The sequence below is a fragment of the Haliotis asinina genome, chromosome 15 (assembly GCF_037392515.1).
Source record: "Haliotis asinina isolate JCU_RB_2024 chromosome 15, JCU_Hal_asi_v2, whole genome shotgun sequence".
Classification (NCBI taxonomy): Eukaryota; Metazoa; Mollusca; class Gastropoda; order Lepetellida; family Haliotidae; genus Haliotis; species Haliotis asinina.
Genome location: NC_090294.1, coordinates 10,522,905 through 10,548,690, shown reverse-complemented (window position 1 = coordinate 10,548,690; position 25,786 = coordinate 10,522,905). Strand labels below are relative to the sequence as shown.

General features: G+C 40.2%; 1 protein-coding gene across 1 annotated transcript in view; it reads left to right on the top strand.

The window, feature by feature from the left end:
* The window catches only part of LOC137265750 (1-phosphatidylinositol 4,5-bisphosphate phosphodiesterase epsilon-1-like), a 307,271-nt gene that overhangs the window by 1,323 nt on the left and 280,162 nt on the right, over positions 1-25,786 (top strand). The gene's annotated exons all lie outside the window — the stretch shown is intronic.

The window sequence follows — 25,786 nt, the reverse complement described above, 5'->3', positions numbered from 1 at the left end:
TACACGCAAAACTAGTACCGAGGGCCGATGAATACCTGCCTTGTGTTGCATCAGGAGTATCATGTTGATATTATATGAAGGTAACTTGAAAACTGGTTTTACGTCTACTACAGGCTGTTGTATTCCATTGACCTATGCGAACTTGATGTAAAAGAATACTGGCATGTGTATATCCCGCAATATTGCCGTAATCATCTATAACGGGATGAAAATAATCTGTGAAGAAATGTATTTACAGTTTAAAGATGCCTTGTAGCTCACCTTATCAAATGACTTTACTAATCCCACTGATTTTTACCTTTCTGGTTATCTGTCATGTGTTCATTTGAAACATATTTTTCGTTTCTAAATTTAAAATTTCATGTAAATTATAAACTGTTTTAACGGCTGCTTTATCAGTCAGACGTTGGGAAATGTAATAAATATAGAGTTTCTTTAGCAGTCGAGTGTTTAAAACACTTGACTCAGTCACTTCCACAACAATTCTCGTAAATGCGAAAAATCAATATTATCATATGCATGGGTTCATTTAGAATTGATATTAAATATTAACTGATCTTAAATACCACGTCGGGTTGAAGGTAGATGGTGTGCTTGCTGATCTATGTACTGACGAGCATGAATACATAATACATATACGAGAATGGTGTCATACTAATTGGTGCTGCAGTTACCATCGATCGATGTTGTATGAAAGGTATCACTGGTTATAGTGGTGAAGAGAGCATCCCCACATCCGACTCTGCTATTATGACAGAGCCATTATCCTGCTCTGATCGCCAACTACACGTAATGTCAATATGATGACGTTGTTGAAGGCGAACGGTGGAAATAGGTGCTGAGTGACCTCCCAATCCCTAATAATTTACCAGTGTCATGACAGATAGAGACAATCTCTTCTCAATCCCCACTTCATCCAGCATCAAGTTCTGGGTGCATATTCCATGTAAACTATGGCGCAATGACGTTTTGCTACAGTTTGTCGGCCAGATTAACCACAGGTTAATGCCGATTAATCTTAGTGGAGAGGATTGATGTGTTAATCGGCCCCCTGACCACCGTATTGATTCTGCTGTTGGAACAAACCCAAGTACCCCCTGCTTATTCATTGACATTGGTTGATGACAGAGTTAAGCTAGCGGAGTATCTGTCCAAAAGGTCTTTGCTGTTTCCTTGAATCCTTCGATTGACAGAACAGAGCCATTTACATACCGAATAATATAGCTGGAATATTGGTTACTTTGACCAGTTCAAACGATTTAGGGTTTCCATTAGACAGGAGATCGCTAACATGACCACGAACCTGAGGTTGTTTTGACATTAACACGTTTTACTAGAGACTATACCCTTGAAATGACGTATTAATTGACTGGTTGTTGGAAGTCCGCATTATCTACAGCTTTACATTAAAAAAAAAACTCGGGCAAAGTGAAACATAATTCTGAAGTAAATGAAATAGAAAATTTCTTGTTACTGGCTACACTTATATCAAGTTTTTGCAATGACGAAAACCTGCAACATCCCAAGATGAATTTACGCTGCATCATGATGTGCTATATTTACCGTATGATTTTGTTTTCATTGCTACATTACAATAAGGGATGTGGAAACGGACGCGTTCATAGATTTTCTATCAGATTTCGACTGACAACATTCGCGTTTCAATAATATAAATCCTGCTTTCAAAATGACTACACAGCCTTTTGTATAGTCCGTCTTTGTGTGTTTTCGCTGTTGAATAATGTCATGCCAATGTTTCCAAGGTTCTCAAGGTCGATCAGATAAATAGCTGTGTTGTAAAATCAACATGTTGAAGGCGTCTGTTTGGACAGAGGGCCCTGTGTATAGTCTCGCGTATGACAAATAGGATTAAACCCGGCCCAGTGGCACCAGAAAACATTCCTACAATGGAGTCAGCCTCTCATCCCACATGGCTTGTGTATTCAGAGAACCAATCCTATTACGTTTGAAAGGCTATCAAATCTCGACAAAACTATGAAAATCAGCTGCTGTTGTGAGACCATATCGCTCGAAAGGTCCACATCATAAACGACGATCATGAAATTGAAATCAGTCTGTCGACACATCCGTTGGAGATTGACGGACGTGTCCTTATTTGAGATGAGTGTTACTCCTAGCACGTGTCCTTATCTAAGGTGATTGTTACCAAACACGTGTCCTTTTTAATGCGATGGTTGCCATAACAATGTGGACGTATTTGACGTTATCGTTGCCCTAACTCGTGTTCGTGTTCCACAAACTGGTTTCTCTCACCCGTACCCATGTTTTACAAGACGTTTGCTCTTGGAAGTGTCCGTAATTGTGAGATGAAAGTTGCTCTAACTGGTGTCCATATTTGACATGACCGTTGCTGAAACAGGTATGCTTTATGGACAAGATAGTTGTCTAAAACAAGATCTAAAAACTCTAAACAGCTTCTGTTGATAAATATCAACCTCCACCGACAGGGCATTTCGTCTACAATGCACATGTCTCCATCAAGATTGGTCTCATCTGGCGTAGGCCTTCCACTGATTATCTTCGGACAAATTTATAGATAATTACGAACAACAGTAGACCGAAACAGGATCTCTGTTCTAAACTGTTTGTCTATGTGCCAGAGACTCGTAACATGCAATAACGACACTATCCAGTAACTAGTGCACAAGTGCTGGTCAAATGACAAGCGTGAGTTATGTCCAACTTAGCATCGTTCTTGGAGTCTTTGATTGGTACAGGTTGAACATGTGACAGGTGAGAGATTTTCAAGCAGGGACTTTCGTGTAAGATATCTGACCAGTGGGACATGTTATGTATATACGACATGTCAGCAGAAGACATGTTACCCACAGGACATGTGACCAGAAGATATGTTGTCCACAGGACATGTGACCAGAAGACATGTTACCCACAGGACATGTGACCAGAGGGCATGTTGCCCACAGGACATGTGACCAGAGGGCATGTTGCCCACAGGATATGTGACCAGAGGGCATGTTGCCCACAGGACATGTGACCAGAAGACATGTTGCTCACAGGACATGAGACCAGAGGAACACGTTGCCCACGGGACATGTGACCAGAAGACATGTTACCCATAGGACATATGACCAGAGGAACATATTGCCCACAAGCCATGTGACCAGAGGAACATGTTGTCCACGGGACATGTGACCAGAAGACATGTTGCCCACAGGACCTCTGACCAGAGGAACATGTTGCCCAAAGGACATGTGACCAGAGGGCATGTTGCCCAAAAAACCTGTGACCAGAGGGCATGTTGCCCACAGGATATGTGACCAGAGGGCATGTTGCCCACTGGACATGTGACCAGAAGACATGTTGCCCACAGGACATGAGACCAGAGAAACACGTTGCCCACGGGACATGTGACCAGAAGACATGTTACCCATAGGGCATATGGCCAGAGGAACACGTAACACGTGGGACATGTGACCAAAGGGGCATGTTATATACAGGACTTATGACCAGAAAGACATGTCATATACAGGACACGTGATCAGAAAGCCATGTTATAAATGGCGCATGTGACCAGAAAGACCTGCTATGTACAGGACGGATGATCAGAGGGCTTGTTGAGAGCATGAGCTGTGAAGGGTAATGTATTGCCCCAGTTGGACATTTACAAATGTCCATTACCCCTTTGTTTTCACGACCTATTTTCATTTATACAGGATTCTTATTAAGGATGTATGTTAATCAAGCTGACACAGTAGACTGTTGAAAGCATCTACTCACACTATCACCTCTAGTACGCAGAATGCGAAGATACGTCTATTCAGCAACAGTGGCAAATACTTGAAAAAAACAACATGCCAATACAACATTGAATGATGGCAAATATTTCACGTACGTTCGTTCAGCAACACATTCGTGACTTTATAATAAGTCTCTGTTTATACAAATGGCAACTCGTAAGGAAGCAAATTGTTTTTTGTCTGTCATTGTCTTTCACGATCTGCAAATACAGAAACTCGTTTATCGTACGTCGTAAAAATCGTAAGAGAGATCACGTGCATCTACATAATCTGAAGTAGCACATATCTGCTGGTTTGGTCTGCAACTGAAAGAACCGGGTCTATCTGATGGCATATGTTCTTTTAGTGACATCTCAGGTAACAGATTAAAGGTTATCGTTAATACCTTTGTTATATTGTGTGCGTTTCCGCTTAACTAGGGTCGACCTACACACGACGCCATCTGGAACGCTTTTCCGCATACCACTGCGGGAGCAGCATCGCCAACAGCGTGAACCTCTGTGCAATAAAGCTTGCTCTCTTTTTTAATACCCACGCGTAGGTCATGATAAACTTTCAGCTAGGTTGCTGCTGATGGGCGATGTTTACTCACGACTACAAAAACGGATTTCATGCAGATTTATTACTGAGAGGTGTTAACAGCTTCCTAGTTCCAAGGACAGAGATTTCATTTAGTGGATGAACACATGGTTCATTTAGTGTTCGGGCGGTAGGTAGAGTAATGGGTGCATCTGGTGTCATCGCTGTTTCAACACATGCTACATGCTACAGTTAGAATCGTGCAACAGACACTGCTTTTAGCAGAGATTTCTTATCGATGTGGTAATGTTTTTGTCGCTCTTGCGTTCAGCGTTCGCTCTTAAACGAAAAGCGGGCTTCGACCCTTACCTTCTTACAATGCCTGAAGGTAGTATCATTTGTCACCTGTGTAATATTATTGAAATCAGCGAGTATGGTTTTACGCAGGTTTTAGCAATATTCCAGCGAAAGTTAGGTTACAGATACCCTGATGTGATTCACACATTGTATTTTTAGATGGAATCGAACCCAGACGTTCGGCATGACGAGCCAACACTGAAACCACTAGGCCACACCTCCCTCCGCAACGATATTGCTGAAGTATTAGAAAAAGAAAGCTCACTTACTCACCTAATGCGTATTCGTAGGTGAATGAGTTTAACATTACATTGGACAATATTCCATATACATCACGATACCATCACCAAAAGCGGTGATTGATATTCTGAGCAACCATAAAGGTACGGTTCGATTCCCCATACCAGGAGGATTTGCTTCAGTGTACCTGTGCTAGAGTTCTTTACCAGTCCGAGTCTCGACCGAGCGACGTAGTCATGAACACACTTATTGTGAGTATGTCGCTCATCTCATCCAAGACCTGACTTCAGTTCCCCATACAGGTAAAACTTATTAAGCATGTGGGTAAAATCAGAGCAGAATTAGAAAACTTGACTATTTCACTGTAAGAAGTCAACACAATGTTGATACTACAGAAGTACTAAATCAAGAATAGAGACTGTCTACACTTTACATAGATACCCATTTGTCCAGATTTATAAATAGCTACTTAACTGGTGAGCTAAATACTGGAATCAATTCAACAACTCACCAAAATCTATTCTGACTCATTCCGTATCCAATACAATGAATCTTATCCAAATGCTTTTAATTCCAGGATATAAAAAGAAAACTAGTAGATTAATTCCCAATACTCTCAGATCTCATATTAAAGCCTTACAAAACTACTTCTTGCTCGCTCGACTAAATGAGCAATACAAGCTTTCAGTAGAGAGGTTGAACGTCCTTCACGACCTTGAGAGAACGACACGAAGCAATAACGACGGCGGGAATCAAACGGGATTAGAAGACCTCGCATGATCAATTTGTTGTCCACTAAAAAGCGGTTAAAATGTAATTTGCATGTTTTCTGTAATTGCTTTAAGGTAAAGAGATTCATACTTTCGGCATTAAGTCAGTGTATCACAGGAGTGCCAAAGCCAGTTTGAATGGCGTATATGAGAGCTATTCGGCAGATGAAGATCTTGTCTAGAATCTATTTTTTGTCATTTTGTGTCTATATAAGCAGGGAACAAGATGCTTTCTGATCTTATTTACGTTGGAATTGTGGCTTTATGTTGTTTAAATCAGTCCAGCTTGCCATCAAACTACGCTTTAAGTGTTTGAAACCTTAATGCGTGGTCAATACATGATGTACGCGGTGTCATGGGGGGACCATTATACGAAGTCACAATGACGTGCATACGTCACGTGACTGTGTAGGCGCATTCAATCGGTAGTGTGACATTCAAAGCGTCTTCAGGGGGTTGCATTTTAGAACTTCTGTAAAAACTGTGGAACTATTTCAGTGTCGAAGGTTCAGTAATTCTGTGAAAAAAATACTGGCCAGGTATGAGCCAAATACCGAGAAGTGTTCATAGTTCATATTCTTAAATATCTAGAAATCTCCTTATATAGTTGGAAAATGGTTTGTTCTCTTATGGATGGCACATATAGGTTAACAATCTGGTAAGATGTAGGTAATCGTATGTAGGATCAAAATCTGTTTCTGTTGCATACTCCTAAGGGAGCTGACAATATAACTACTTCTCTTCCTCCTCTTTTCTTCTTCCTCTTCTTCTTTTTCTTCTTCTTTTTCGTATTCTTCTTCTAGTAGTAGTAGTTGTAGTGATGATGATGATGGTGGTGGTGGTGGTTGTGGTTGTGCACTACAGGTCATCCAGCACCAGTCGTGTATTACTCATATTCTTCTACATTTCCTTTGTCTATGAGACCACAAAGATCATCTCCTGGAACCTGTGTATGAAAAGACTCACAGCGGGGAGCGGGGCCTTTAATACATAACATGTGCTCCTAAGAGCCCAGATAATGCTCAGAGAGTAAAGTTGACAGAAACACATGCAAAGTCAAGTCAAGTATTGGCCTTAAAACTTCAGTCAATGCAGCGCTGTGTAATAAAACGCATCTATTACATTAGCTGCATTGTACAAAATAACTTGTTTGACGAACGTGACTATGTTTGAGAGCATGGTCATGCATTAAGAAACCTAGACGAGCCTCTCTAGATGTTCAATATCTTAACAAAGATCGGCGAAACTTTACCCTTCAAAGATTTGCACAGTAATGATATATCAAAAGATATACTAAATTATTTAGACGTTAGAGAACAGAAGGTAAATTTATCATCCAAATCGTTCTTGCAACGTTTTTCTCGTTTCCAACAGTGTAAAACAGTGATGTTTACAGATGGCATTTGTTAACCGATTGCAGGAGGTGAACCATTAATACTTCCACATTACCGGGTCGGTCGCAGGTTTCCACTTCTATCATTTCTTTTTAACACCCTCTACATTCCATCCGGAAGCAAACCCTTTACTCTATGAGATAGGTGTGTGGAACATAATGACGTCATGGACATCGTGTTTTAATGGATACAAGCCCGCTTTTAGTCTCTTACAGTGTCCAGACTGTGCTTCTGGCCATGTAAATTAAATCGAGATATGAAAGCTGGTGGTGACACTGAAGAAGAAGAAGACGTCGTTATGCCTGGTAAACAATGCCCCAAACTCATTTACTATGCTGTAACCTTAGACGCAAGTCCAAAGGAAGGATACAAGATAGCCAGTGCCGTTTAGCAATCGATAATAGCGAAGGTTCATTAGCATCTAGTTTGCAGCATATAATTTTACATGACATGAAAAAAATAACAGAAACCGATCAACAAACATTTCTATGGGTTTATTATTGATTATCGACTCCAGTCACTGATAGGTTTTTTTGTTTGTATGCCGTGTAAATATTATGAGAGTTCATTTAGAACGTCTCTCTCTAGTAATAATAACAACTTATTATCAATGACAATCGTTGATATTTTTGCGACTATAAGATTACAGTCAGCAGTGCTTAAATTCCAATTAAAATGTAACAAGTCCTTTGGGTAAATGCTGACAATCGTTTCGTTGCAATCGTTTCACAATTCTGAACAAAAACGCAACTTCAACGTGATGCCACGTTACGATTTCTTTGTAATTCATGTCATGAATGAAATAAACATTGTTAATATTTGTGTTTGCAGTATTTTGCCAACGTAAAATCTAATGCTAGTTCAGGCAGCAAATCTCAGAGAATCACAAAGAAAGAAGTTGATTGAAATAACCAACATGTCAGCTTCGTGATGTATTGTTCGAATGAATGACTAATAACAGAATGATGATTTGGATGCGTTGATTTCTCGACTACAGTTCAATTGATTATTCTGATATACGATACAAAAAGTTAATAGAGACTGTTGGAATAATACGATAGGGCAATATATTAACAAGAGGTGGCCGGGCACATTCATACATTTCAAATGTGATCTATTGTCCCGTCAGCTAATTGATATCGGTATGATGAAACATGACTTTAGACGCTGTTATCAATCACAACAGCTTTCAGTTGTGATCTAAGGGTGGACATATAAAGCACAGTGCAGTGTGTTGTGTGTATACAATATTTAATTACGCAGTTCCTGGTATTACGAACCGAAGCTCATATTGTCCCAGAAGCAGGTTTTGCAAATAAACAGTTGCTACTGAACCAAAGGAATCCATATTTGCTACATTTGTTGGACGATCTGGTCTGCGTGTCCTCTGGCGTTGAGAGTGGTAACATACGACTAAGCTATTAATTACCATCTCCTGGGAGTGATTCTAGATGTGTATTGCCCTAATCAATATTGTGTAGGCATCTCTGTCGAAACAGGCCTGTTAAATACGCGGTATAGTATGGCAGTACCACATTGTCACATGGTGCAAAATACTTTAACAACATTTCCGTATCTAGCTTACCGAACCAAGGGAACATTGATGACCAGGTTCTTGTATAAGGCGCCGCAATTCCCACCCATCCCAGTTCAGTCCCTTGCGCAAACGAAAAACCTATGGTCGTGGGTTCGAATCCTGTTGTGCTCCTGTTGTGTTTTGTAAGTACCGTTTCACCAAAGTTCACCGAGACCTGCTTTGCTTCGTTGCTGTGGCTAGACCTCACACTTGTGCTGTTCAAAGCGACATTATACACCTCACTTGCTCCCTCGCACTTCCTAGATACCATGGTTTATTGTGTAATTTGTATATAGGGATGGAATACTGAATTTATTTGAATTGATAAAACTGATATCCCAGTTATGTGAACTGATAGTAGTCTCTGACAGTTGTAATAGTTGCGATCACAAATATGATTCAAATGGCAAAATTTGTTTTTCTTGTCAAACGTTCTGGCGTTGTTCCGAGGCCTGATAAAGATGACAATTTGAATCCTGACTGTGATTTCTCTCATTTCACTCATGAAATGTCAATTTTGCCCGATCAGTTGATCAAATGAACGTGTTATTTGAAAAGAAAGACGCATAGCCTGTATTTGTAAAATATGACAAAGTAGAAAAAAATTGAAACTCAAAGAGGAGATGAGCTTCCATTTAATCATTTAATATATGAATATTCAGTAAGGCAGGGATTCAAAAGGTCCCCGAGTCGAAGGTTTTCTAAATTAGTTCCCGCCTATATATATCGCTCACGACAAGAAAGGGTGATAGTGGGATGGTGGGTGGTTGAATGGGTGACTGGGTGACTGGATGGGTTTGGATGGGTGGGAGAGAGAGACCAGATATGAACTTCTCAAATTGTCCACCCCGAGGGTTCTCTCAGGAGAGTTAACTCTTTAGTCACTAGGCTATCACTAAACGCTACAGATGATTTTTCCAAAGCGCTGTGCCAACTCAAACATAATGTCAGTCGGGAATCCTATCCTATCGAGAATCCTGTCACTTCTATCCTATATGCTTCAATGACCTGAATCTCTCAAATCAGTAGGATGCTGTCAAAAAGAAACGTAAAATATAGGTAATGTTATCACTTGCACCTTAATCAGAGACGATTTCTTTCTTGCCAAGGCGATCGCACTGTGATGGTTTTATATATGCGATATAGAGGAAAGTATTTATAAAGCGTGAAAGAAAGTTTCCGTTACGTCTATCTGGCAATCAGAATGTGATGTAATGCGATGCAGCAGCCACCACCACTACTACCCCGGCCAGTGAATCGGTATAGTTTCAAAAAGTTATTCTCAGCTCCATGGGGAATATACAACTTAGTCTTCCTTATGACGCCCCAGAAGTTTGACAATCATGAAAGCACACCACATATAATCACGTGTTTCAGTGTAGGACAGGACCCACGTCTCAGTGGACTGAAGCGAGCCGAAGTTCATTTACCCATCCAAGTACTCCCCGCCACTAACAAGGCTCAATTTCACGGATGGGGATAGCTGACACGCAAGCCAAACCTATACATACAAAACTAGGCTTGAGAATGACAGTATCAGTTTCCTATTTGACACGTTCCATTTTCACATTTGTAAACTGAAATTGACTTAAAATTGCTCGATCGGTGAATAGTTGAAAAGAACAGCCGTCTGTGTTGCCAACTACTGATGAGACGACATTGCTAGGTCATCCCGCAATCTCGCGGCTGTCCTCTGTGGAATATGCTGTGTACAGTGAACCTATCATATTCTTTCCATATGGACTTATTTCTAACAGCTTCCTACAGCAAATAATGTTTTTAGCCTCAGCACATTTCAGGGCCTTAATATGTCCCTAAAGACGAAATTTAGATGAAATTCATAGTCGGAACGAACAATGACATAACTGTGTACTGTAGGTAATATGTAAACAGATATAAAAATCAAACATTGTGTTTACTCTTTTGAGAAGTTCAGATTCTCGTGGGATCTAATTACTGCCTGAGTAAATCAAATCTGTTACAACTCTTACAAGTGTAGTGTGGTCGATATCTCTGAATACCGGGACTGGCCTACACGCGATTACAGGAGGCATCTGGCTGGGACTAAGGGAGTGAGTGCATGTGGTTTTGCTGTGAAGATAAGTTGCTCTCATTAACAATCTTGATCACGGACTATGCTCGTTTCCTAAGTGATCAGCAACCGACTGTTTCCTTTAATGCGCATGCGCGGTAGCCATTTTCTTCCGCAAAACATGGAGGGCGTCAATTAAATTATACTTGGTTAAAAGAAGGCGATAGTTAAAATTCACTCATAACTAACCCTTAGGATTGTTCTAGGGACATTTGGCTGTCAGTGTGTGCCCAAACCTGAGGATCGTAAAGAAGTGGGAAAAGGTTGCAATTGTGACGTCTATGATAAACTGCGTCCAGTAGCGTCTTGCCTGGATGTACTGGCAGAGCTACGAGGCTAAAGACCCACACAGTGCTTAATGTTTATCTGTATAATGTATCTAATGCACAAACATGCAAATACATATTTGAAATGTGTAAGGTTAGCTCCAAATCTTGACGTGCCTTTTCTTGTGTTTGCGATGCTTGTCACCAGTGGAACAGGAAACGCTAATCTTTTTGCGAAACACTTGGTATCACAATCTGACACTGTCTGACAGAGATTCACAGACACACGTTCGTGATAGAGTCAGAATCATGAAAGCGATTACATTTTGGATAAAGATTTCTTGTTACTACGGGAATGATTTTGATGCTTTTATTACAGAAATCGGTGATCATATATCTTTTTCACAATATGTGCACACGAAACATGATTACTCTAAAATAATAAGCATACTTTCGTTAGGGCCTGGCAACTACTTAAAAAGGGTGTGGGGTGTGGTGGTGAAAATTACACTCGGAAAGATAATGTGAAGGTATATTTTATCAGAAGACAGGGAGAGAGAGAGTCGTGAAAAAATCTCAGAATTCTACTTTTCGGATATATAACTTGTTAACATCTTTGAGTGGCATTAAGAAGTTGTACTAAGGAGGAATAACATATGGATGGACAACTTCTTCAGAACAATGGGAGGATCCGTTTGGTGTAGGTTCTTAAATCGTTGTTGAGCAGGTGTTGTACAAAATGGTAGAAAGGCTTGCGTAACAGGATGTGTTTTTACTGTTCATTGGATTAAGATAGTTAGTATCTGTCCTAACTGTAAGAAATATATATGCCCATATAAATATCCCCTAAATAAATTATTTATATGAACATATAGAGTCCTAAGAAGGGTTCTGAATATTTTCTATAATTTGATGTAGTTCAGTGACTGGATGATAAATTAGGTCATCGATACTGTTAACCCTCGGGATATCTGCACTTAAAGATTTTATATTTACTCCTAACTGAATACAGAGTTCTGAGGACAGTTGTGAATTGTCTTTTAGTTGAAAAAGTTGCTGGAAGACAAAATACTCATGGGTCCTTTTAAAGCTTGAGATCTATATAATAAAAGACTTTAACACAACCTTTTGAAATTGTGACCTATGTTTTGGAATTGAAAACTAAAGAAAAGCAGGGTTTATGGATGTCAGCTTCTCTGTTGTGAATAAAACCACGTTTCGGGGCGTATGCTTTTTCTTTCATCAGGTTCATTTTAAGACTTCCATGTTTGAACAACACTGTTTACCTATATATGAATAAAATGAATCAAAAGAACTGATTTTAGATATTTACATGACGCGGTTGCCAATATTTGCTCCAGAGTGATTTGAGCAGAATTTTTGTTAATACCCAGCAAACAACATGATTACAAATATTCTACCTCGAGCATTAAATAATGTTTGACTTATTGCTTAAAAAATTGGTATCCTCTCCTTTCTGCGACTGATACCTCTTTTGAATTATACCTCTTCATGCTAAAGCCGTGCGTGTGAAAACATAGTGCTATCAGCAGCCTGCCCATCGATGCACATAACAATGGCTGTCGATAGCCCATCAGAACAGTGTGTGCGCTCGATATGAGAACAGCGGTTCATCAAACACGGTGAAATCTACCCAATTAAGTAAAACTTACACTAACGCCTGTGCCACTGTCGTGTAATCATCGGTCACAAAAATAGCAGTCGCTTGTGGTGTTGGTGTCAGCAGCTGTTTCGTACAAACTACCTGCCAGTGGTGGTGCTATTGGGATCATTTCTCCCGTAAATCATATGGAACATATGGGTAATTTAACCTTGTCCGCAACCTTAGGATTAAATACGTTCTGGAAGAGGAGACTCGGAAGGCTGTTTGTGTATGTACTAGTCCCTGATTCGTGAGGCTGGCTCTCGTGATACAGCTGGAGTATTCATATTGCTGGCGAAAAAATTCATATTTATCTCAATCAGTAAAGCGATATGTTAACCGTCAGACTTTTTTACTTTAATGCTCTTAATGGAAGATTCACAATGGATTCTTAATGGGGGATAGACAATCAGGTCACTGGATGAAAAGACCGACTTCCCTTGCTTGAATGATTATGTCCAAATGTTCAGTGGTTCTGAGTGCACATCATGGTAGTATTTAGGTTCAATTGCAGTTTTTGTTTGCATTGGATTCCATAGCCTGAGTTATTTGTTTTGTTTTTATTCCTATAGCCTCCTTTCGAAAAGAAAGGTTTTCCTTTTAAATTTAAGTAACGCAGAATGTCTTTGTGTAAGAAAACTGTTGAGTATATACCGAACAGCAAAAGAAACGCAGTTTTCGAAAAGTCTAATAAATGTAATCGTTCGTGTTTATGTCTTCTATTTAAACCTTTGACAAAAAGTCAAGTTTTTTGCCAGTGTTTATGTATTTTTCCAGGGAAATAAGTTGTAGATCTAGAGTTTTGGTGAAGTGTAATGGCATTGTTTCATGAAACTTTTGCAGGCTTATACAGTGAAATGTACAGCGATATCACCTAAGTTCATATCCGATCTCTATCAATAACATCACCTTCACCGTAGTTCGAGACAAGCAGATGACCGATATGTATATTTACCCAATTAACCCAATTGATACAATGTCATATTGTTTCAAAAAATAAAATATCACCACCTTTGCAATTCATTGAGTAACGTCTTTTTCTGTATGTAAAATAGAAACTGTTTATTTATTTGTTTATTTTGCCATGGCATGTTGAGTGTTAATATCAGTTTGTTTGGCCTCTGAACCCTCTGTACAAATGGTGCTCAGTTTAGTGTTGCGGCTTGTACACTAAATGGCGCTATCAGAACACGGCATGCTTCTTGTATCAATGACTTCGTTATGCGGGAGGGTTTGTTGAGAATCAAGCAAGTCGGTAAGCAAGCATATCAGCTGCAAATGTTTAAGATAGGACTTCCATCACTCCCTATTCATGGGATCTTGTGGAATCGTGTTGAAGCTTAGGGTCGCTTAGTATGCCTTGACCTTGCAATCCGATTACTGCGGGTCACGTTGAAGTTGGGGACGTCGTCACAAGACGAACATTTGCTTCCAGGCTTCTGCTAATTGACAGTAACACGACAATCATATAGATTTCTCGCTCGGTTCAAATCTGCCAGGAAATTGCAAAACCTCACAGAGACTTACCCTGGTTACGACTCTTATATCTACATTAAAACATTTGCATCAGGGGCCTGTCGCCTGTCATGTAAAATTAGCAGTGTGTCATTATGGCTGGTTTATGAGCCACGACAAATCCATGATCTGTTCTTCAGACAAACTAATGGCTGACAGTTCTTTGATAGTAACACTAAATGATTTAACTTTGATATATTTCTCTTGAAGCTGTTGGTTTGTGAGAAAGTATTGAAGCTAAGCGAATGATTGGTAACAGTTGCTTGATTGATAGCTATTCAAGGGTTTAACTCGAGTTAACTCTTTATTCCTCACAATGTTGCTGATTTGTTCAAAACTGCTTGAGCTAAACCATTGATTGCTGTGTGTCAGAAGATTCTGTCGGGATGGTGGCTGTTACAGGATGTAACTGTAACATACTTCATACTCGATCGTAGATTTGTGAGAAAGTATTGAGCCAAATCATTGATTGGTCTTCTATACGGTTTTGTCGGATTTAGCTGTAACATACTTCTTTCTGTGTCGTTAATTTGTAAGAAACTTTTGGAACTAAATCATTTATTGCTGTGTGAGAACGTATTGTTGAAGTATTTAAGGTTGATGAATAACATATTTCAGTCTTATGAAGTTGTTTATTTATGAAAATGGTAATTATGCTAAATGAATTGTTGGTATCTTAGAAGTTGTTGTCGGGTGCTGGTTGATTTCTTGTTTGGAGTGTGGAGTCCCAGACTTGTTGACACCGGTCTGGCTGTGAGGTGCATATCTTTGAGAAGTATTTAATTATGAAAGTCGCGCCTCTATAAAGCCTTGTACATTATTACAAGTATATTACATTGCAGTATATGAGTCCGGCTATATGTCTGTATTTATATTTGACCCGGGATAACATCCAAAAGCTAATAACTACTTACTTACTAATATGACTGTGTTTATGCACGGAACTCCCAATCTTTCAAAAGGTCAGCCTGCTCAGAATCATCTTGAGGGATAAAACTGTTTCGTGTTTTAATTAATTTGCTTCTATTAATAATATAACATCTGATTAAACAATGGTTACAGTGAGCAGTATGAAGGTGGCCTCAAAGAGTTGTCAAAGATAATACGTCTTGACATAGACTAACGCTTAGTATCTGAAAATATATTATTTTGATAAAAATGTGAAGGAACAAGTATCCATTTGATGAGTCAGGTGAGGGCGGAGCTCCGATCATAACCTCAGGAAAATATAGACCTGCCACATTCGGGACTTTTGCATTGCAGATAGGTTGGGTGGAAAGGAAAATAAAAGAGTTTAGTGACTTTGGGACTGATTAACCCACATTCATTGCTACTTACAATCACGTTACAACTGTGTTACACTGTTACACTGCGTTGTATGAAGGCAGTTACAGCACTGGCGCCGCCTATGCGTTAATGAGTTAATGACCCTTTGAGCGATATTTTACCTATATGATACATAGAGGATACTAAACGACCTTCCGTGTAATAACATTTTTATTAAACGAGTTAATGATTTGGTATCAAACGAGCGAAAGCGACTTTGATACTGAATCTTTAACGAGTTTAATGAAAATGGTATTTCATGGAAGCGAGTTTAGTATTCAATTTATTACTCGCCAACATAAATTGACAGAAACTGCGGCGAAATTGCCTATAGTGTGAGGACACTCAGCTTTCAAGTCACGCAAGGTCTAGTAAAATCGCGACATCAACATTAGCATTGTGACGTCACAACTTTGAACCATTTTGACGTCATAGGTCAAGCGGTATTACACTAGTGTAATACTGAAGTGAAAATATTACACTGCAGTATCTTCAACGGGCGAGTAATAAATATTTTTCTTTGTTAGTGTGTGCTTGCTCATACACACCTTCTTAATAGTCGTACAACAGCAGCAGCTGCAGTTACATGCAGTGCCATGTCGTCACGGTTTCCACTGGTGGCAGCTGGGTGTTCACAATGGCAGCTGTCATCGGGAATGACTAAACGTTTTCAACACAAATTATGTGTAGACTTTTTTGTGCATTTGAAAATTGATCTTCAAAGTCTAAAGACACGTTCACGAGGAAGTCATGTGTATAATGTTTCGTACTACTGGCATGTGTTGTTTGAAATGCACGTACGTACGCTATGTGTGCGCGTGCGTGACTCAATCAACAATGAGATCATGTGTTTTGACTTCACCAAACTAATAATTTACTCTGTGAAAAGAGAGTGATGTTTGATGAATAGTTTCTGGCATTTGCTTTTACTAAATATGGAAAACACCATATCCATATTCGGCATTGTTATGTAAGGTGTCCGATCTACTTGGTTTCACTTTCCTGTACAACACAGCCTCCACCGTTGTTCCAACAATGCCGCGAGCTCCTTAATATACCGGATGCTGTTGGGTAGGACAGCGGTAGGCGGTGTAGAAGAATGACGCCATTACGAAGCTAGATTCATTTATCCTAATGAGGTAATGTCATGCAATGTAGGTCTTATAAGCAGGGGTGGTATGGCAGCCTTGTGGTCAAAGTCTAGGCTCGTCACTCCACAGATCCGGATTCCCTTCTCTTCAGGAGCACAATGCATTAAGACCATCTTTGGTGTCCCCCAATTCGATATTACCGGGAAATAGTTCAAAATGAATTTGTGGACCCTTGCAAACCTAATACATTGAACCGATCTTTCTTATCATAAGCGATGGTGGTGATTTAGATGCTTGCGCTCTCTCTCTCTCTCTCTCTCTCTCTCTCTCTCTCTCTCATGAGCAATGCATGGCGTCACATTGTCTAAAATGGCTATATATTGATCATGTGTGTTAGTGTGTCTGTGTGTGTATGTGTGTGTGAAATGATAGATGGCTGTTGGTAGCACACCAACTGCATGCATGTACTCTTCAAGGAACATACCACAGTGATGCAATATAAATACTATGCTGGAACGTTTATGTCTGTGAAACTTGGCACCAAAACCCATGCTATGATTGCACTTTGTTACATGCAGTGGCGCCGCAGCGATGTAGGCTGTCTTTGCTGACTTTAACACGTTCAAGGGAGGTCGATTAATCCCAGCGGACCATTATTATCAGTCGCATTGATTCTACTTATCATACAGTTGTGATTTACTGTGATTTAAGTTCATTCATTCATTGTATGTGTATAAACTGTCGACGCGGCGTCAGCAACGAGTGGGGTATCTGTGAAGTACTGGTCTGCAGGAATCTGACAGAAATGTGCGCGCAATGGCCGATCCGTTCAATGTCTAACACTGTGATTAGCTGTCTATTGGACAGGTCCCAGAAAACCCTAAATGTTGACGATCGACCCTGTTCAGGGCGTTCCAGGTCCACAACGGGACTGCAGGATAGAGTGGTCCGAAACCAGACTTCGAAATCGAACTTAAATGGCGAACTTTCATTAGGCTACACAGAATACGACTTACTGGTTAGGTAGTGGTTGGGTACCCTTGTGGTCAAAGCGTTCGCTCGTCACACCGAATGCCTGAGTTGCACGTCAGACGCCAAGTCAAAAGTAAATTCGAAATGTTACTCAGGATAAACGTTTTCGAGGGAAGTGTGCGTGTGCGTGTGCGTGTGCGTGTGCGTGGAGAGGGGGACTGAATCACGGCAACCCGGTACGTCACGAAAAAACAGTGGGCGATGATATGAGCACCGCCCCCCACCCCACCCGTTAGTCCTATCAGTCATTGTGTCCTCTCGATCCTCGTTTTTATGCACTAATAGAACGGGATACGAAGACTGTTTTTACTGACACTCATATAGATGGATTGAACCTATTACCAAAATGCTGACCGTCATTCAGTGAGTGAGTGAGTTTAGTTTGACCCCGCCTTTAGCAGTATTCCAGTAACATCACGGCGGGTGATCCCTGAAATGGGCTTCACACACATCTGGGGAATCGAACTCGGGTCTCCGGCGTGACGAGCGGACGGTTTAACCACTAGGCTACCACCCGTCCTTCAGAATTTGCCACATGCAAACCATTTCACCAATTACGTAATCGGCACTGTTTAATAGATTATTAGTAATGGTTTTGCAAATGAGTATTGGATGCACGCTTATCATGTTAAAGATACTTTTTGAGAGTCCTAGAATTCCAGTTAAACGGTATTACAAATTGCAAGGGTCATAATGTCTAATTGAGGTTTTTCTTGCGAAGGCTTAATTCCGTATGCGTGCTATGTAATATGCATGGACGCCATGTGAAACATAACGAGTATATTTATAGTATGGCTAGATTTGCATAGCTTGATGTGCGTGCGTTCGGTAGTAAAGTAACACAATTGTGCTGATTGTGTCGATTGTCACGTGATCCCCCACCGAGTTCTCTTTATCACAATGAATGATATTCTCTATCGCACACTTAACGATTAGCGCCAGAGGGAAAATGAGACAAAACTGGCTAATGACCCCCGCGGTATTTGTGAACACTGATTGTCCCAGTCAGAGTCCTCCATACAGGTTAAAATATATTCTTGTGTCGACACTGACAAGATATACTGGACAAAAATAGTAAGGGACATACAAAAATGTTGAAATTATGAATAATGATCTATTTATTCATTCACACACTGATGAAATATCAATCATAAAAATACCAATATCCCTAACTCAATTTGTCCAATGTAGGTACCTTGTCATCCCAGATCGTATGTTGATTCAGGCTAAAAATATCTGTAACGGTGAGGCCATGAGACAAACGGCAACATCAACAGCACGACGTCTTCCTGTGCCGACTTGGAGTACCATGCCTTTCTCCCCGTGTCTGTTTAATTTGTCCAGTGCTGCAAGCGGTGGTAGAGACCTTTGAATGTCGAGAGAACGTGAATGCCAATTTGAAGTGCAAATGTTCCTCGATCGACACAAAACTGAATAATTATTTCAGTTGGTCGTGAAAGACAGATTGCAGGAATTCAAACTTGATGTTTTTACAATGAAACGTGTCTCAACAGAATATCACCTTCTCTTTGCTTTCCACTTTGATGACGTCAGTCTGCTATTTACGCCATAATGTGTAAGAACTAGGGTTGCCATGGTATCATGAAGAGGATCGCCTCTCATGCAAACTTGAGCTTGTCTTTATGTACTGTCGTGAAATCGTTCGCTTTCTCCTATACACACTAAACTATATGCCAGTTTAGTTAGCATGTGAAAATATACACCGATGCCTGGAAAATCAGATGAAGTATACGTTGTAAAATTCATAATTAACCAACATCAACACTAGAGTTTTCTGTTTTATTACTCACTCACTCACTCACACAAAAACTCACTCACTTCACAAACTCACTCACAAAAACTCACTCACTCACTCTGTACTTTTACCCAACCCGGAAGTGCATATGCTGGTCCCAACATTTGATACACGATGTCCTGGTGAACACCGAGCCAAAACGCCACAATGACCCGGAAATTGAACTGAATTGGAGCAGATACATTTCTCCATCCCGGAAGCTGCCCCATATTCGTTGTCTTGAATTTGTGAATTCACCGAGAATGCTTTAGTTGTTCAGACTGTCTTTCAGGAACATAGAGTTGCCACTGTAAAAGACCAGAGTAATGTGGACGAAGCTCTTGATGATGTCAGAATGGAACCTTTACTCATATCGGACATGAAGAGTCATTCATGTTCTTTGAATCTGCTTTGGTAACAGTTCGTAGCCATGAAAATATTTTGCTTTGTTTATGTGAGCTACTCATAAACTACAATATCTTAGCCATTTACGCACCATATGCTGTTTGCACGAACTCGATGTCAATCAATGTTCAGTGAAAGCTTGTGGAAATTAATGATAATCTGTGCACTTTTATCAGGCAAAGTCATTTGTGTTTTATATGAGATATTTTATCATAATGCAGGCCTTGAGGTAACCTTGTGGTTAAAGCGTTAAGTCGTCACATCGAAGTTTAAGGTTCGATTTTCTAAACTGGAACACATACTAACCAGACACTTCAGGCAGAGACATACAGACACACGTACGTGCACGTACTCACAGAGACGCAAATACTCTCAGGCACATGTAGAGACACAGAGGCAACCGCGCGCACACACATACATATCCCACGCACACACATACACACACACACACGACAAAAGTATGAAGATCCTTAGCACAAGCACGTTCTCGAACGCACAAATATATGCAAACTCGCGCTCAAGTATACGCACACGCACACGCACACGCACACGCACTCGGGCACGGGCACGCTCACACACATGCTCAGATGCATAGTAAGAGAGAGCCACACATACTCTCAGGCACACAACCAGGCATACGCATGCACACACAGAGACAAGTGCAGACACACAGCTACACACACATACACACCCTCAAGCTCCGCGATATATTCACAGAAAGACGCACACTAACGGTTAAACAAACACATTACATATACCCTTACATTTAGAAACACCTTCACTCAGGTACTGACAGACTCACAGAGACGGACCCGCTTGCATATAAGTTCAGTGTGTAGCTGATGCGTTGCTGGATGGCCGGATCGCATTACCAGATGTGTATTTTGCAAAAGATAGTGTTTGGTGATTGTGATGTAGAGTCAATGTATTTTGTTCAACTATGACTATCAGGATGACACGACAATACAACCTTGGCAGTTGGCTGAATAACCGTGTACATGAACACCGTTGTGACTGAGTGAGTATTTGTTATTATCGTTTTCCGAACGCTAGCATACTAATTTCATTAATCTGTACAAATAGCGAATTTCAAATGAATGTTGAAATTGAAATAGAGGGCGTAACATATGCCATTTAGAATTTTTCATTTGATAATTCAAATTATACCCACATTTGGGACGTCTTTTCATTCACCCTGAGGCAGGAGGTTGCATAGACTTTCAGATCTATCTATTCCAGTCCCATGTATATTTTCACTTCTTTAGTTTCCCTGTTGCAATCCCATGTATAACTATTCATGTTGCTTCTTTCGGACTGTCTCAAATTTCATATTCATTATTCAGCGGGATTGTTTTTACTGAGAAATGCTATTAAACCAGGCTCCATTAAACGCGTGTTCTCAACATTCACAGTTTTTATCTGTTTATCTGCTCCGGGCAATGAATGCATTAGGACCTTCCTTTCGAATGCGTTGGAATATTGTCAGGATGTGATTTCACAATGGTAGTGGGTATTGTATGCTCGGTCTCTCAATCAAATAATCAGTCAAGACATTACCGGTTTGCATCTGCTCACAGCCAGTCCAAGCCATGGTAAGCGTAGGATCAGCCCGTGACATCCGGGTTCCAATCTGTCTTGCTTATCTGTGGTAAGCATGTGATCAGCCTGTTTCTACTCTCCACAGAAGCAGAATATAACCATGTAACATCCCACATCTAGTCTGTATTGCTCATCTGGAATAAGAGTAAGATCAACTAACAGATGCAAGTATGGTATCAGAATGTCTTTATTGCCCATCTGTGATAAGCCCACCCGTGTTACGGGATCAGCCTGTAACATCCAGTTCCAGAGTGTAATGCCCATCTGTGGTGAGGCTGAGATGAACCTATAGAATCACACGTGCAATCTGTATTGCACATTTGTGTCAAACATAGGATCAGCCTGCTTTACAGTCCATATGTGGCGTGGATAGGGTCAGACTGTAGCCTCGCAAATCCAATAGCTATTGCCCATATCTTGTAAGCAAAGGATCGGTCTGTCTTTATTGCCAATATATGGTGAGGATAAGGTCAGCCTATAGCTTCACACATCCAGTCTCTATGGCCAATATGTGGTAAGGATAGGATCAGCCTATAGCTTCACACATCCAATCTCTATTGCCAATATGTGGTGAGGATAGGATCAGCCTATAGCTTCACACACCCAGTCTTTATTGCCAATATGTGGTGAGGATAGGATCAGCCTATAGCTTCACACATCCAGTCTCTATGGCCAATATGTGGTGAGGATAGGATCAGCCTATAGCTTCACACACCCAGTCTTTATTGCCAATATGTGGTGAGGATAGGGTCAGCCTATAGCTTCACACATCCAGTCTTTACTGCCCATCTGTGGTAAGGGTAAAATCAGCTTACAGATGCCCGCTTGTAGTAAGGGTATATTCAGCTTGTAGCTGCCAGCTTCACTGCACTGTTCATCCTTGCTTGGAAAGTACTGTTTGACATTTACTCCAGCACAAGACGGCCGGTTACTCTGATGCTGATTACAACTATGGCTCCGTGTCTTCCTTCATGAACACTGTTAGAACAGTTGCCTTTCTATTTTATGGAATTTATTTAACAGATGTCATGGCGTATTTGTTAACGCATTCTTAAACGTCTGAGACTTTTGTGCTTCTTTGTTGCTTTTGTATACGGTAGTCTTAGAGTCTATAGTCCATGAAATCCATAACATTTGTGAACTCTTTCGCAAAAGTCTAAGGAACCGACCTCTAGGAAAACGTCCACAGACAACCTACGTGAATGGTTCTACCAATATGTCAAAAGGGTCGAAAAATCATGCGGTAAGTTATTGGTCAATTTGATGTTTACAGGACGTCAGGATCTTTTGCTCGGCCAACAAGGCAACTTGTTCTGTAGCAGGGCGTTTGAATTGTTTTTGGGTCCGTTGTCCTGAAAGACAACGGGTTCGGTAACGTCTGGAGTGTTTGTGCATTAATTGCCATGCAAGGCAACGTGTTCTGTAACGTCTGACTTCTTTGTTGGTCCGTTGTCCTGCAAAGCAACGCGTTTGGTTGGAGGACGCGTTTGGAAGCAGGGCCCCTGACTTAAACACTTTTGAATTGTCGATTGACATGGTAGCATGTGGATTAGTTCATTGGTTAAATGGAAATTGTTGATGTTCAGTTGGTTCGCGTATTCGTTTGTTGATAAGTGGTCTGTTGTGCGCACAGTGCTAGTCTGCTTTGAGTCCTTTTGGGATGAATGCGAAATCTGCAAGCCTTACTTCCTGGTCCGGCTATCGTTGGATAACGTGCCAGTCTATCATCTGGTTATCGTTACGTCTGTGTATAACTATTGTGTAGTGGTTGATCACCTGGTTAACGTTACGCCAAGGTACTCGTGTTGCTGGGATGATTTACGTGTACTTGTCCATCAGTCGTTCCAGGAAATAGATCTGTTTGCATTTGACGAGTCTCATCACGCTATGACATGATGTCCGTTGACTTGACCACCAATTAAATAGATGTTTGATAACAGTCGGCGGCGTTTCCTGACAAATAAATATTATGGCATACCAAACGCTTTACCATTGTACATTGTACCATTGTACGTTAGTAACCCTAAGCACGATGTTTCAAAACCAAGGTTTATCATTCTAGAAAGCGTTTTAACATCCCTTTCTTAAGCCTGCTGTTTCTGTATTAGTGCCTTTTGTACTGGAATGAATTTTGATCTTTCTTCTTGTTATTCCTAATGCAAGCATCTTTTTATTGTGGGCCAGTGGGCTCGGGCAGATCCTCTTATTGCCGTATTTAATTAAGTCACAGTGTTATATTGGTCGCGGTCCCTTATCAGACCGTATTTGCAGACATATAAACATTTCCTATGATAGGTGAAGCTGATTTATACATTACGTTTGGATGAAGCCACGGGGAGGGTCGTAACTTATCAATAAATCCATATTTATCAGATTTTCGAATTCACGTTCGAAAAAGTAAATATAGACAGTTTGATCAAGATACAACAGAACATTTTCGTTTAATGATATTTAAGCGTCTTTATTATATTGGCATAATCAACCTGGAGAACAGTATTGATTCAAAGCTGAGGAGTCTGGGCGAGCACAACTGACTGCAGCGGCACACACAATGTGCAAGCTGGTATTGCATGGAACCTCAGTGTTCTTTGAGTTATTGACGTGTTTTATCAATCTTAAGGAGAACTCCGTTGCAGGATACATTCCGTTTCCATGGTAACCGATTACAATAGGGAGTGGCTCTGTACTACAAAAAGTTAAGTTCTTTAACCAAACCTTGGGAATAATTGAGAATATTTCGAAGTGAGTTTCCGACATTAATGTCACATATAGCTCACCTGTACCCCATTCAGTATAGGTGCTGTCATTGTCCAAGAGACAACAGGTTGAAGTCCTTATGATAATTTCATCTGCCTCATCTGCAGTCTTTCCTTTTCAGTCAGTTTCTTGTACTTTGGCTTTGGTTGTTTGTTATCATATTGATCACATTAGCATTAGTAATAACAATAATGCTAAGATAAATATGACAATAATGCGTACACTGGAAGCCAGATTAATTATATGTTCATATGTTTAGAACTCCCATGCTCATTTTGATTATTTTAAGTTGTCTACTAAGAAAACTTAGGTTGATATGTCCTGTCACCATTATCTTCCCGATTCCCGATACCCACCCCAAAGAAAACTAACCTACAAAACAGTACACATTTCGTTTTTCCAAAAACACATCCTTTTGGCATCAGATATATGGTACATTTGAAAATAAAACAGAAAAGTGTGTAGTTTGTTTTGTACGTCAGTATGTTTTGCAGGCTTCTACATGTATGGATATTTCCCACGCATTAGTGAGCCCAAATCGTTCATTTCTCACATTCATGGAAGCTTTCTTGAAAACAAAGTCGAATGTTTGGCTAATCGAGCTGGAAACATAGGTCATATGTCTTACATATAGAGATGTACACTGAAGGTAATGCAGTGGTTCTCAGCCAAACAGAATCCGACATAAAGTAATATAACATAAATCTATACGTAACGCTATCGTTATTTTAATAATTTCACCTATTACACGATGAACTACGCTTAAAACGAACACGCCTATGACGAATAGTCAGATATAGTGAACTGTGGTTTCCTACCAAACTACGGTAGTAACGAGCAAACATGAGTTGTCCCTTTGAGCTTGGTATAACCGCAGTCTCTGTCGAGAGTTGCAGCACGAACATGGTTTTCTTGAAGATGAGCAAATGTCCAAGCCACAACGTATGATTGTGCATGCTTTCCTGTAACCATGGTTACAAAGCTTCTCATTTCATGGGTAATTTCATTTTTGTATTGAAATGTAAATACGTCTGTTTGTAAACAAGAATAAACTGCAGGCAGAAACGAGTTAGAAGAAGGTACGATTTACTATCACATCGAAGGAAGTAATATGCTGATAATATATTACTATGCATATAGAAGAAACTTCAATAATGGCCTTATATGTGAACGCCGCAGCATTATATGTGCGCAGGGAGTACAGTAAAGTAGTAGTACATATATCAAGAAATTCACAAAATAATAATAACTCAACTGTGTATATATACAGTGATTTTACAGTTATATTTTATGTATGAAAATGTAACAGATTCATAAATAAGAGTCTAAACTGATATGCATAATATAATGTATAAACATACATACATATATATTACACACGGGCCATTATTTTCTTTCAACTGGTCTGAATTTTTTGTCACAGCCAACTTAACAGTTAGTCTCATATTAAACGCTAATCATCAGCAAAATGTCAGAATTACAAAAGCGGAAACTACATTAGCCGGTGTGATGAACAATGGCGTGACACTATGCTGGAACATGATGATATACGTTATTGATTTTCCCGTCGCCGGCGACCAAAAAATACAGACCCAATTAATGAACATGGC